This window comes from Onychomys torridus, chromosome 12 (genome assembly GCF_903995425.1).
Source record: "Onychomys torridus chromosome 12, mOncTor1.1, whole genome shotgun sequence".
Taxonomy (NCBI): Eukaryota; Metazoa; Chordata; class Mammalia; order Rodentia; family Cricetidae; genus Onychomys; species Onychomys torridus.
The window spans coordinates 31,613,899-31,627,125 of NC_050454.1; the positions used below are offsets into that span (position 1 = coordinate 31,613,899).

At 35.2% G+C, this 13,227-nt stretch overlaps 1 protein-coding gene across 3 annotated transcripts in view; it reads right to left on the reverse strand.

Moving 5' to 3' along the window:
• Alcam (activated leukocyte cell adhesion molecule) overlaps nucleotides 1-13,227 on the reverse strand; it is a 185,126-nt gene that overhangs the window by 120,627 nt on the left and 51,272 nt on the right. The window contains exon 1 of one of the 3 annotated variants that reach the window (XM_036203493.1): nucleotides 7,222-7,244. The exons of the other annotated variants lie outside the window; for them this stretch is intronic. The gene's annotated coding sequence lies outside the window, so the exon portion shown is untranslated. Of the gene's footprint in view, nucleotides 1-7,221; nucleotides 7,245-13,227 lie in introns of those variants that run through there. 3 annotated transcript variants of the gene reach the window in all.

Below are 13,227 nucleotides of genomic sequence, written 5' to 3' on the forward strand. Positions count from 1 at the left end.
CACGAATGGTACTTCAGTTTAAGTACCATAAAAGGAAAGTGTTTGCCTTTATTTCTTCTAGCAACTGAACAAGGGTTTGTTTTAATATAGTGGACCATTACTACAGCAGATTTTCATGAGCATTTATTATGTGCCCATTCAACTTAAGGTGCTATCTGTTAGAAGAAAATGAGGAGGAGCTTATCAACAAATTCTGACTTTATTTGTATGCAACTGGCTGACAGGAGAAGGAATTATGCTGAAAGAAAGGCATATTGATTTAGAGTCTATATTCTAAACCTCGGAGACCATTGCTCAGATCACATCTAAAAATGAAGTCAATATAGAGGAAAACATGATAAAAAATTGTGAAAGATGACAGTAAAGTGATATGTTTTAATACTTAGAGCCATCAGTGGGTCAGATGGTTTGGACCCTTATACTTCCTAATATTCTAATCCAACTCACTCTCTTTGTTGCTTAGAATTAGTTGCTAATAAAATCAGACCGACCTAACAGCCCGATAATCTCAGAAAATCTGAAGTCTTTTCAAGGTGTGAGTGAAATTTGGGAAATATTATTGTATAAGGTATTATTGTTAAGGAAAGGAAAACCACTTGTCAAAAGGCTGCTACAGTTTTCAGAATTACATATATATTAAAATCAAAGTTGTAATTTCATCATTCTTTGGTCTTTGTTGTTGTTGTGAATCTTGGCCTCTAGTAGCTGAATGCAATGGCATTAAATCAGGATATCAAGATCCAACGAAGATGTGATTTAAATCCTGGATATTTTAGGTGCTTCTGTCATACAGACGTCACTAACAAGGGACTAAGCATTCATAGAACTTCTACTGCAACTATTGATGGCATTAGGGGAGGATTAAATGGTTCCCAGAAGGCAACAAATGCATATAGATCACAGGTTGTTTCAAAGATGGGGGTTTGTATCACATTTCACTAGCTAATGAGAAGCTGGTCGGAAACTGGTCCCTGTTCAATCAGTGGTATGTTTTAAATTCCTCATCTGGAAAATCAGGAGAAAACACCCTGCTTAATAAAAAGTAGTATACCGCCTTGAGGCATCCAAGCTGAGCCAACATTCTCTTGCCGGTTTTTCTCTTCTATTTCTCAGTAGTTTCAACCCATTAAAATTTTCTGACAAATGTAAATCCTATAAGGCTGATTGGTTTGATTAACCTGATAGAGAGAAAAGAAGCCCGCTACTTATCAACCTTCACCTGACATTGACATAAAGTCTTTATATGGCACAGTTCCTGGGTTTTGTCAGTGGAAGTGGGGCGAGAAACTGCTGTGAGGATGAATAGGGTTGCAGAGCTACAGATTAATTAAACAGCTCAGGAATGATATTGAAAGGCAACTGATTAATTGAACATTGAAGCCATCTAATCAAATAGCGGACACAATAAATATGTTTCTTCAGAGATAAATTATGCACTGATTAGCATATTCATTTATACACTTGGGTTAACTCCTTATATACTTTTAGTGCTGCCTGGCTGGAAATAGCCACCAGCTATAGATTCTCTTTCAATAACTGTAAAAAAGTCTGGAGAACATGCCTCCATACTTCTCCAGATTTGAACAGATCATTTCTTTCATGTGTGAACGTTCTGTTCTCAAGTTCTCAGGTTGGAGAAATCTTCCAAATTGATGCCCCTGAAATCCAGCAGGGCACGTAAGACTAATGGAAATGGGTCAACAAACTATTTCATGGTGAGCATAGGATTTAATAAGAGAGACAGACAGACACAGAGAGTTCGATGCAGGCAGAAGTCAGTGATAAAACGACCAACATTGAGGAAGCATGAAGTTTGTCATATGTGCAAATATATCCTGGGAGCACAAAAGCATAGCCCTTGGGACTTTGTTCAATGTGAGCTTATAGAGAAGAGGCAAGATTATAACTACTATGTTTCAGTAAAACAAAGGTTCGATCTTAAATCTTGAACTTCCCAGAGGCCAGAAATCCAGAGTCTAAAGCAGTTCACTCTGGAACTGTCTTCCCTTTAACGTAAACTGCAGCCCTCCCCCATCTTTGACATGAGGCCACTGCCACAGCTGTGCCACACGATGAATAGCAAGAGCCTGCCCGTTGTGCCTGTGGGCGCACATCATCAAAGGGGGGTCTGTCACCCTCTTGCCCAGAGATGAATTCCCTGCCAACCTGCAGGAGCATAGCTTCTTGGGGGAAGGGCATAAAATCCTAGAGATAAGAAACCTTGTCTTGTCAACCTCACAGCACTGGCCGTTCTAGCTTTCATGTAGAGTCCAGACTGGATTCCAGTAAGTACCTCTCTTACAGAAACTCCAGTCTTACCTCAGGGAGAGCTCTCCGGGAGACAGGGCCTGTGAATGCCTCTCTGCCACTGATGTCATGTGGAAAATAGGATGGAGCCATGGTTACTCATCACTCTGAGCTGGAATCAACTAAAGGGCAGCAACACGCGTAGAGACAGATGTAGTGCTATCAGTGGAAAAGGACTTAGAAGATTACGGGTTTATTTTTAATAAATGTGAAAAGAATAAAAGGGAGCTTTTCATTTAATTAAGGAAATTTTATTTTTCTTTTAGTGTAAAGGTATTCCAGAAAGGTATTGATCAACTAATGACACTATGCTCCATTATAGCCTTTATTGATTCTTATTACTTTAAAACATACACTCGAATAACAGGCTTCATTTCAACACCTTCACATATATACGTTACCTACTTTGCTCCTTTCACATCTGTGTTACCCTTTCTTGTCTTTTTTTTTTTTTTTTAAGTTTATCTTTGGGATTTTATAAATGGTGGAAATAGGGTAAAATCTACAAGTGAAAATTATACTAAATTGATCAAAGGAAAACATTTAGTCAGGACTAAAATGATCTTATGATTTTTATGGTAATAATTAGGTTAGAATTTTAGATAACTAAAAACTATGTTTAAAATACCAAAATCCTAATTTCATTTCTTTGCTTTAATTTTTTTTGGGGATTATAGTCGATTTACATAGATTTTTCCCTTCCCATTCATTCCCCAAACCCTCCCAAGTATACCTTCTACCACCCCCACTTTCTTCCAAATACTTTAATTATTGTTATGTATTTATGTTTGGTTGCTTTGAGCAGTATTTTTATTACAATAGTTCATGACTTAAAAATATAGTTGTGGAAAAATTGGAGAACAGGATTAAAATAGGTAATTTTAATTAAAAAATGTAATTAACAGAAATAGCAAATGTCTAGTATCTTCCTCCTTATATATTTGACCTATTTCTTAGGACATTAAAAAGAAAAAAATGATTACAGCCTTTCATTCTTTTGATATGCTTATTTTGACATAATGACAACAGGAAGAAAGACTGGGCCTTCTTCCATTGGCAAATACCAGTGTTATTTGTTAACAAAAGCAAAATGTTTTTCAAAAGCATGGAAAGTTTTCAGAATTATACCTAAAAAAACTCACAAACATGAATATAACTCGTCTTGTAGGACTGGGACTGATCGTAGTTTGTCTTAAAAAATATAGTCTCCTTAAAATTCTGGAACACTTTTCATTGAAAGGGTTTTTTTTGTTTGTTTGTTTTTGTTTTTTTTTTTTTTTTCATTTAAAGTATTGACTTGTTAGATAACCTTTGCAAATTTTAAAGAGAAAATGGCCTGTGCATACATTAGTTAACCAACATTCACAGGACCTAATAAACACAAAATACATGATGGGTTGATTCTGTTGATGATCTCAGTGAGATTTTCCCCCATTTCTATTGTACTTATCATTCTTTGACAACGTTATGATAAAAAAGGCTGAGGATATTGGAGACTTAATCTTAGACCCTACAGATAAAGGAAAGTGACCTTCATTTAGATAAATAGTTTCATATATTACATATCATTAGATTGGTGAATGTCTTCTGTATGTACACTGGATTTAGAAGTCACTACACATTTGTATGTGTATGAATACACCATACATATCTGTGATTTCTTTCTAGGGATGCTTTCAATATTTCCAAATGATAAGTAACTTTGTATTTGCTGAGGGAATACATGTTGGTGTCATAATTTATTATGATTTAAATCTGCATCAGGGATTGCTTAGCTGGTAAATTTTATATTTTAACCAAGATATCAGAGTGAGTAGCTAAAGAACATAGAACAAGAGTACTTTTTTAAAGGTCTATCTAATTAACAATTTTACTAAATGTTTTGGTTTAATTAGGAACATGTTTCCTTTCAGAATGGGAGGATTTGAGGAGGAATAGGATGATTTTTGAGCCTTTTGCATCACTTTTATACTTAAATATTTTTGCTTATTTATAGATGGTAATTTCAAGTATTCTGTACCATATAAAGAGAACGCAAGGTAAAAGAAAACACAAGCACTTCTATTTTTGAAACATAATATAAGTGACACTTCTTGTTATATGGCATATGTTTCATTCTATTCTGTTACATCTTCAAAAGGTCCTTTAAGGAACTAAAGGTGATTTTGTTTTTCTTGAAAGGCATTCCATGGGCACAACACTGAGACTGGGTTACAAACTTACCCCAGGTCTTCTTTGTGGTCTACATCTTCTGGCACTGTGACAGCAGGCCTTACACTTGGGTGTGGGATGGATTAAAGGAAAGTTGGCGTTACAAGAATATTTGATTTATCTATTTAATACCATGAAAGTAAGAGTTTTGAATTTGGTTCAAAGAATGAAGAGGCTATAACTAGCCTGATTTGAGAGTAAGCTTGTCAGCAAGTGGATGTGCAGACCCATTTGAAGCCTGCCTGTGCCTTTGAAATAGCAAAGAGCTTTTGTAATGGAGTGGCCTAATGTTTAAGACAGAAGCACATGAGGCTTTGTTTTATTATCATTTCAAAAGCAGCTCTCTTCATTATGTGTATTTTTCTTGGTTTAAAATGTCTACTTTTAAAAACCCCAGATAGAATTTTTATTAATGAATAATTAAATCCATTGTAAACCTGTTATTGTTATTCAATATCTTTCAAATAGCTACAGTTTAATTCAATGATTCTCAGTATTTTTTCAGCTTTAGGAAGCTAACTTCACAACCCACTCCATTCAGATCTCTGTATACAGCAAAGTATGGTTTTCAATACAATAGAAATGGAGAGACAGGAAAGCCTGCTGGGATTTGAAGAAGGTCAGTGAGGTAGAAACAATGTTTTAAAAAGTATTTTTGATATGTGCTTGTCTTCATGTGAGAACTGGTGTATAAATTAATGTTTCAATTTCATTTTCAAAACAGTGCATAAAAATCTTAATTCTATGTATGAAGTCTGAAAATACTACACTCAAAAAATGAATAAAAAACATTTTAAAGTGGAAAAAACCCATTCATGTTAAGCTGCAATTTCTCTTTTCTATAATGATATATTTGGATGTTGTTTGTTTTGAGACAGGGCCTCACAGTGGAGTCCAGACTGGTCTGGAATCCACAGCAATTCTTCTCCAGCCTTCCAAGTCTTGGATACGGGTGTGAGACACTAAGTCTGATTTAACTATGGGATCGGATGCCCCTTCCTATGTGAAGGCATAATTTGTCCATTTTTTCCTAGAATTCTTGAATTAACAAAATCTTTTTTTCAAATATTTCACCTTCCCCCTTGACTATGCTAAGCAACACAGGGGAGATATTTTCAATGGCATATGAAAATTTAGTTGTCCAGCATTTTGCAACTCTTTAATATACTTAAAAAACATTTAAGTTTATTCTACTTAAGCCAAAGAGTCTCTGAGAGGAAGATGTTTCTGATGATTCACATCTGTATCTCTGTAATGAAGTGAGCTACGGTCTCTAAGATAGATCATTTCTGGCTGCATTCTAACCTCATATAACAGTATAAAATCATAGGCAGTATCAAATTCAGTATTAACCTAGTTGTAATTTTTTTATTACACTTCCCAAGATATCCACAAATGCATACAGAAAAAAAAATAGAGTGATGATGTCAAACACTGTTTGTTAACTTTGTTTTAATTCTCTAAAATAAATACTAAACAGTATTAATCCAATGGCGATAACAGAAAGAACCTCCATGAAAGGCAACACTCACTCAATAAATACAACCTCCCCCAGGGCAACCCCTTTGAAACAATGCAGCATTCACACAGACGTTTCAGAACAACCAGACTTCTAGAATGACTAATTTGATTAGTTCATTATTTTACAGGCATATTTCACTAATGAGATGTGTTGTCTTTCTTCTGTGAAATGTATAGCAAAGATTGGAGTCTATTGCAAGGGGAACATGTTTTAGAGGTGACTAACTGTTGTTTGGAAAGCACAGACAGAGGTGAGCTATGAGGGGGTGGAATACCATTCCTTTTATTGATCACAGGATGTATTTGGGGCAACATGGTGAAAACTCACAGTCAAGGTCGCCTGTACCTTTAAATTTAACTTCACACAGTGCTGATGAACTACAGCCCCATGTGTTTCCTCCTAAAAATCTGTAAGGCTGTTTTCTTTCAATTGATTAAAGGCAAAGGGAAGTTGACAGGGAACTAATGAGCTATACATAATGAATAAGGTGGCCTTGCTTTCCTCTACTCAGTCTCCTCTCTTGCAATAAGGAAGGAGAGCAGGAACCTCAATCAGTACTTACCATGGGCTAATCTAAGCCAGGAACTTCAGCCATGGTAGCGACACTAGGGGGTCACGTAGTTTACTGGGTTTGCTAAATTATGCATACACAGAAAACTAAGTGAATAGCTCGGAGCTAAGGGAAAGGCTTAAAAACTCCTCAAAAGACTATGTTATGAGGACTTAGAGATTCTTCTCAACTGTGTTTGGTCACAGTCTCACGAACCTTTTGCAAATGTTTAAATGGTACTTGCACCTCTGTTAGTAATCAAATGGTTAGGACTGATGCACAGAACTGAGGCAAAAATCCAAACCTAATTATTTTACATTCATACATACAAAACAACTTAAAGTGCACAATCTGGAAAGGGTTAAAAATACCATAAGCACCAATAAAAATCTGAGATAGTGTCTTTCTTCATGGCTGCTTTCTCCTCTACCATCGCCTTCTTTTCTCTTTCCATGCTCTCAACCATTTCTATTCTCAATCAACCAGATTCTCTAACACCTACAGGGCCAGGATCCCCAAGGACCTTCACCAAACCTCCACAAAAAATAACAGTAACAACCACCACCACAACAAAACACATACACAAAGACAGAAGAGGTCCCATGATTAAAATGAAAAGCAGTTTGGTTACCTGGTGGAGGCGATTTACTCTAACAGTGAACGGACAGCTCGCCTGCCTCTTTGATTTTAAGCAAGGGTTATTAACATGGACAGACCGTGATTAGGAACTGGAGATGGAAGTGTTTGTGCTCTTGGCTAACGTCTGTCGTCCCTAGGGCGCACTGGAAATAAGAGGCAGGAACCTCACCCTTTAAAGGTTGCCAGGAACCTCACCAAGTTTTGCGCTTGACCGAAAGGTTGCATTCTTGTCTCTCCGGGATATATTCTGAGTCCAGTGGCATTTTTTTCTATCCTTTGAGAATCTACAGCGTGGGACTTTTTCTCAGTGCTCATCTTCCTACCCACTCAAGCATCACTCCAAAATGTAACAAGCCAGCAAAGCTCATCTGTACTTTTTTAGACAGTAGACAACTTGTTCTTCAACTTCAGATTGTTCAAGGACTCGTTTATTTCTCATGTCTCAGGTACTCTTATTAGGGGGGGGGATATTCCCCTCTTCTTTGGTCCTCTCTTGACCTGTCTGTCACTCATTTCACACAAGGGTTATTGATTCTGTTTCCCCTTCTAAATCATCCCACAGAGTTTCTCTAATTCTGTGTTTATTTACTTTTTATCCCCAGAAAAATATTATTAGTCTAGTCAACTTTATCTTCATTGACTAGTCGAGTTCATGTAAATATCAAATGGCCTTTATTTACCATTGAATTGATAATGAATATCTGACAGTTTCCTAAAGGTAAGAAAATAGATGTGTATATAAACAATATTTTGAAATAAAAAGTACCCAATTCAAACCCATATTTTCAAAATGACTTTGGATGCAAGATGATCAATCATAAGTCATTATTGAATATATAAAATCGAAGAAAAATAATTTATTAGATAATGAAAATAAATCAAGATTTACTCAAACTTCAACTAAAAATTGTCTCTGAGGCATTAATGTTTATGTTCACAAATACTGTAATAGAAAAGAATATTTTCTAAATTCTTTCATATTTACAAATAAAATCAACAGGCAGCCTGCTATCATTCATGAACTTCATCATTAAACATTGTATCCTGTGTTTAAAGTGTCGATAATCACATAGTTAAGAAATTACTTCTACATATTTTATGGCAGAATTTATGAGCATCTTAAACTCAGTAGTATGCTTCATTTGTTGTATTGAACTCTAAAGCTAAACAGAGGAAATAAATATTATTATAATTGCCAATGCTACAAGTTGGAAGCTTTTGCTAAAAAGTATTGACTTATATTCTGAATGAAATCAGTTATGTCATGAGAGGAAAGAAATAACATACCATACATATTTAGAGATTATTCACTGGATTACTTTTAGATAAAGGTTTGAAAATGTAATTTAAAAGATAATGAAATAAAGTCTGTTCAAAGTAACAAATAACCACAAACAAATGCATAATTTTAGAAAATTTCCAAAACATATTGGTGTATAGCAATAACAATTGATAGCAGAAGGCTTCTATAAAAAAAAGAAAATTAAAGTGGCTGGGCAACGGTGGTACACATCTTTAATCCCAGCACTTGGGAGGCAGAGGCAGGTGAATCTCAATGAGTTCGAGGCTACCCTGGTCTACAAAGCGAGTTCCAGGATAGCCAGGGCTTTTACACAGAGAAACCCTGTCTCGAAAACCAACCAACCAACCAACAAAAAACAAAACAAAAAGAAGTTAAAGTGAACTCATGTGTAATCCATACTTATTCAAAAGAAATAAAATAATATGGTGAAGAGATAGAGGCACTATGGTATTTATCCCAGCACTATTTGTAACAGATAAGCTGTAGAATCATCCTAAATGTCCATCTTTGAATGAATAAATAAGAAAAGAGTCCTGGGTCATAAGAGCTAAAATCCGTTTACCTGCCACAAATGGGCATGGAGGTCAGGACGTGAAGTGAAGCAATCCAGCTACAGACAGAAAGCCAGGCACTTTGATGTGGAATTTAAACAATGTGCACCCTCAAAGAAGTTGAAGGTAGAACACAGGTTTACCAGATGGTGGGGAAAGTAGGTGGGAGGAGGAACCGGAGAGGTCTAATGAGAGATCAGATGTTGCAGTAAAGTAGGACCAATAAATTCTGATGTTATGCTGCACAGTAGTGTGGGAAAAATGAACAATTATTGCACTTTCAAAATACCAAAAGAAGACTTTGAATGTCTTGTACATAACAACTTGCTAAGTATTTAGGTATTATATTAGTTACCAGGAATTTTTTCCACTCTGTAAAGTATAGATGAATCTAGACATCACACTGTACAGTATAAATATATAAAATTACTGTGAGTCAGCAAAAAATGACTTTTGAAGGTTACTAAAACAAAAATATTGAATTTTCATGTTAAATTTTCGTATGTGTAAAAGTAAAATGAAACTTATTTATATCTATCTATTTCTTCCCATCTTTTTCAAAAAAAAGAGTTAGAAGTGATGTGAAACATATAAACTAATTTAATTTTCTTTCTTATTTATTTGACTTTCATTATTTCTTAGCCATGGAAACTTAGATTTCAATTTACATATTTTACTTATGATGCCACGATTCCTGATATGCATTCTGATGATGATTTGTCAAAAAGGAAATGTAAACAGAAAATTAACAAAAGGAGAATAGATTGCACTCTACAAGGATTATTAGAAATTTTTATAACATTTTATTTAATACAATCTCAGAGTCAAGAAGAATTATTGTTAGGCACAAACATAAGGACTATTTGTGCTATATTGTGCCTAACAAACACATAGAAAGAAAAAAACATAGGCATACAATGGCCATCGAATAAGAGTTTTCTGCACCTGTGGATTAAACTAACCACAAACAGACATTTTGGAAGAAAGTTGCAATTGTACTGAACCTGACCTGTGTTATTGTCATTATTACCTAAGCAGGGAACAGTTATTTACACATCATTACACTGCATTCAATACTATAAGTAAGCTAGAGATGTTTTTTCCTGCACAAGAGGATCTATAGAGGTCATGCAAATATCATGTCGTTTTACATAAGGGGCTTGCCTGTTTTTTATGGTTTTTGACATTTAAGTTGGAAGCCTTTTAGAACAAATCTTCTGGGAATATTGAGAAATGATTCTACACATAGTTTGAGAAAAAAGAATTATTGCCTTGGAAGGATCATAATATGCACAAACTGGATTGTTGATGATTCTCATATATTAGGATTGGAATGTCTCCAGTCCCATACTTACCCCACTTTTTAAAGGCCGGAGAAAATGTAGCAAGTTCTGCAGTCACAGGAACCTGTTCTCCTGAAACAACTTTTTGTCCTGCTCTTTAGCTGAGAAGACTCCTTCAGAAATCAAAAATGGGCCACAGAAATGGTTCCTTCTGCCTGGGCTTCAGTTTCTTGTGTCCTAAACACTTGCTTCCTGGTCTCACTGTGCCTCACCTCTGCGAGTCTCGAACAAAACTGCTCCAGTTTCGCTCTTTAGAACACAGGAACCTCAGAATTCCATGCTAAGCCCAGACTCTCCACATTCTCAGGTTCCATTCATTGCTATTACTTTCTTACAAACAGAATTGGAAGCTTAATTTAGAATTGAATGAAGTTTTATCTCCATGGTACTAATTGTTATTTATGTAGCACTTATGTAGCAGAAGCATTCCACATGATTTTCTATATATGAAAAACATATATTTATGACATATGAAAGTATTTGAGTACCCTATTTTATTGATAACAAGCTAAAGTATATTTTAATTCCATGAGCCACTCAAATAATCCAATTAACCAACCAGGGTTTTCAATCCAACTGAATTATTACAACAGGTCATTGATTTTAATGCATGTTTATAATTTAAGTAAAAACTCCGAAGCCTATGTATTTGTTAAAAATAGTTTTAGATGAAAACTATGAAACTTATATATTCTTTATGTGCTGAAATACGATTATAAAATTATTTGGTGCCTAAATACTGAGAAATTAAGATTGATGACATTTATCCTAACTTCAGTCATGGTCTTAGCTATCATCAAGTGAGGAGCTATTTATCTCCTTGAAAACAGTCATTGTGGACGTTTCTGCAACTGCTTCGCTTTGACAATGGGAGCCAAGTCAATGACTAGCTTGAAATCATTGTATATTCAATTCTCATACCTTGCTCTGCCATACCATAACACATTATTCCAATATTTTTGTTTGTTTGTTTGGTTGGGTTTTTTTGTTTTGTTTTGTTGTGTTGTGTTTTGAGACAGAGTTTCTCTGTGTAATTTTGTGCCTTTCCTGGAACTCACTTTGTAGACCAGGCTGGCCTCGAACTCACAGAGATCCGCTTGCCTCTGCCTCCCAAGTGCTGGGATTAAAGGTGTATGCTACCACTGCCCGGCTCCAATATGTTTTTTTTTTTACAGTGTCATTACCTAATATAGTGATATTACCTATAACATTGCCCAGGTGAATCATTCATTAAAGGAACACATATTTGAATATTTTTCATTTCAGAACTAACCAGAAAAATAATATTCAAAGAATAATAACTTTGTACACCTAATAAGGAATACTTGTATAATACTTAAATTCATGGTCATGTGATATTCAATGATTTATTTTATTTTTAGTTGTGTGTATGTGTATGGATATGTGTAAACAATCGCAGGTATCTATAAAAGCCAGAGGTGTCAGTTCCCCTGGAGCTCAATTACAGGTAGTTAGAAGCTGCCTAATGTTGATATTGGGAACTGAACTTGAGTCCTATCTAATGGTAAGCCCTATTAACCACCGAGTCATCTCTTCAGCCTCAATTGTCATATCAATCCCTGAGGGGAGAAAACATTTTCTTTTTTCCCTCATAGAAACTGCATAGAAATTCAGAAATGCTATTGAATTTGCAGAGATTTGCTACACTTTTCTGAACAACTTTGAGTTATAGTAACATCGAAACAAGATGATACAAGTCTCTCAGAAACAAAGATAAGTAGAATGCCAAGACATTATAATGTTGAAAGTTAATTATATCAGAAATTGTGGAAGCTATGAAAACTCAAAAATGTTAAATTAGTTGTAAACCACTGTACAGACTATAAAAATGAAAGATTCTCCATCAACTTTTAAAGCAATAGATCCTTAGTTGCAACATGAAACTCATGCCTTAGGGCAGTGGTTCTCGACCTTCCTAAATCTGTAACCCTTTATTACAGTTCCCCATGTTGTGGTGACCCCAACCATAAATTAATTTTTGTTGTCACTTCATAACTGTAGTTTTGCTACTGTTATAAATCATAATATAAATATCTGTGTTTTCCAATGGTCTTAGGCTATCCCTGTGGAAGGGTTATTTATTCCCAAAAAGTCACGACCTACAGGTTGAGAACCTCTGTCTTGGAGGGAAGATTGCTTTTTTGAAAAGATGGCAAGTATATTTTAAACTACAGCATGAAGATGATTTCACATTCTATAAAGGGATGTGTGGTATCTTTATTTATTTACAAACAAGTTTTAAGTTTAGACCATACCTTTTCATATATATATTACTTGGCTTTAACAATAATTGTTTTAAAGATGCATTTCCTTCTATAATACACAAGCATTTAGGACTTGATTTATAAACATAATTGTGAAAATGAGTTGCTTTGACTTTGCAGAGTATACTTAAAGAATGGCATTTTATATTCACCTGCCATTTGAAAACACCTTCCTAGCATTCTAAGGGACTTTTAGGGCATATGTAGAAAACATCTTTTTCATGTTAATTTATATCCCTTTTCCTCTCCTGGAGGAGGGTAGGATGCAAAAATTGGATTCTGGAAGAGCTCATTATCCCAGGAAGGTGTTAAACCTATTATAAGAGAGGCTCCTTAAATTTTATAGCTAATTAGAGTGTCTACTAACTGCAGTATTAGGCTCATCTAATACAGGGGAGTTAATCAGGATGCCTGTGTGCATAAAAACTTTCTTCCCTTCTAACCACTGTAAATGAAGTGTCCTGATGCTTCAACATGTAAAAATCAGCTAGCACTTCTTTCACAAAGAGCCCAGAA